The 1,297-nt window shown below is 45.4% G+C and overlaps 1 protein-coding gene across 1 annotated transcript in view; it reads right to left on the minus strand.

The window, feature by feature from the left end:
* mkx (mohawk homeobox) overlaps positions 1-1,297 on the minus strand; it is a 21,480-nt gene that overhangs the window by 10,002 nt on the left and 10,181 nt on the right. The window lies entirely within an intron of this gene.

The following is a 1,297-nucleotide window of genomic DNA, read 5'->3' on the forward strand; positions in this document are numbered from 1 at the left end:
CAGCAGGCAGAAAGCAGCAGGCAGAAAGCAGCATCTAGTTGGCCAGCGTGACTGGGAGGAGAGGAGGAGTGGGAGCAGGTGAGGAGAGGGAGGGTGGAGGACAGACGGCTGTCAGAGGGAGAAGAGACAGGAGAGAGGACAGCCCACCTGTGGAAACAACACCATAGAAAGCCTAAACAGAGAACTAATGCAGCTCTTCCAGCCATAGCCTGTCTATAGCACAGAGTAGACAGCATGCAGACAGGGACACTGATTTCAGGAACTATGCAGAAACAGCCTGGATTATCAGCTCCAACTCAAAATATTTACATGGAGCAAAGCTGACTGTGCTGCTAAAACATGACAGATTTAGCTGCTGTTTATCACCTGCTGCCAGGTCGGCCTTTCCAGGGAAAAACACACAGGAAGTGATGCGTAGGACACCACGGGCGGCCTTAACGGCGGCCTGTCTGGACTAAACAGTGGAAGAACTGGGCTGTTTTCAGCAGCAATCAGTGGAAAGACAAAGACACCAGTATCTCCAGTCAGTCATCATGATCACCTCTAAGTTTATGTTCACACTTTGGGAACAAATCATCACTTTAGTCAGAAAAATAGTTCAAACTTATGTTTTTTTCCTTCACAAGCTGAGAAAAGAAACAGGTTCTTCCAACAAGGAACTAAAACTCATGAAGATGTTTCCGGTTGAATGAAACTTTAGGTATTTTTTCAGAGCAGCAGATATTTGACAGATTAACTTATAATCTCAGCAACATAAACTTTATCAGAAGATGGACAGAAAGTTTAGATAAAGAGCTGATTTGATCTCTGCAGCAAAAGAGCAGAAGAAACTAAAGTTACAACTGTAACTATGGTTCTATGAATCCTGGATGACCGCCAGAGGCGGTGCTTAAAGCACGAATGATCACTCTTGAGCATGCACAGGTCAAGAATCTTATACGAACAACGTCATGTGTGACCCCCGGTGACACCGGTGAGCCTATATAATCACGTGACAACAACAGCTCAGTCCCTTAATGTTCTCGTGAAAACACAATAATTCCGAGGGAACGAGTGCTCTGGTGATCATCTGGGATTCATAGAACCATAGTTAGAGTCGTAACTTTCGTTCTATTTAATCCCTACGGACCACCAGAGGCAGTGCTTAAAGCACGGATGACGATTACCAACAGAGTCCTGAGGAATCACATATAGAAAATTAACAACCCGAACACATGCTCACCTCACTGGGAAGATGGTGCGCGCTGGGATAGGTTCCCCCCCATTAGGTAAAAGGCAGCCAAGTTACCCTTTAAAA

The sequence above is a fragment of the Cyprinodon variegatus genome, unplaced genomic scaffold (assembly GCF_000732505.1).
Source record: "Cyprinodon variegatus isolate N-32 unplaced genomic scaffold, C_variegatus-1.0 Scaffold120, whole genome shotgun sequence".
In the NCBI taxonomy this organism is placed as follows: Eukaryota; Metazoa; Chordata; class Actinopteri; order Cyprinodontiformes; family Cyprinodontidae; genus Cyprinodon; species Cyprinodon variegatus.